Below are 253 nucleotides of genomic sequence, written 5' to 3' on the forward strand. Positions count from 1 at the left end.
GAGTCTCGGTGAGTCTCTGTGTGAGTCTCGGTGAGCCTCGGTGAGTCTAGGTGAGTCTCGGTGAGTCTGTGGGTCTCTCTGTGTGAGTCTGTGTGAGTCTGTGTGAGTCTGTGTGAGTCTCGGTGAGTCTCGGTGAGTCTGTGGGTCTCTCTGTGTGAGTCTATGCAGGTCTACGTGTGATGATGAAGACGTGAGATGATGTGTGATGATGAAGACGTGAGATGATGTGTGATGATGTGATGATGAAGACGTG

Source organism: Petromyzon marinus, chromosome 69 (assembly GCF_048934315.1).
Source record: "Petromyzon marinus isolate PM22_M1 ecotype Great Lakes invasive population chromosome 69, UKy_Petmar_22M1.pri1.0, whole genome shotgun sequence".
Lineage (NCBI taxonomy): Eukaryota > Metazoa > Chordata > Hyperoartia > Petromyzontiformes > Petromyzontidae > Petromyzon > Petromyzon marinus.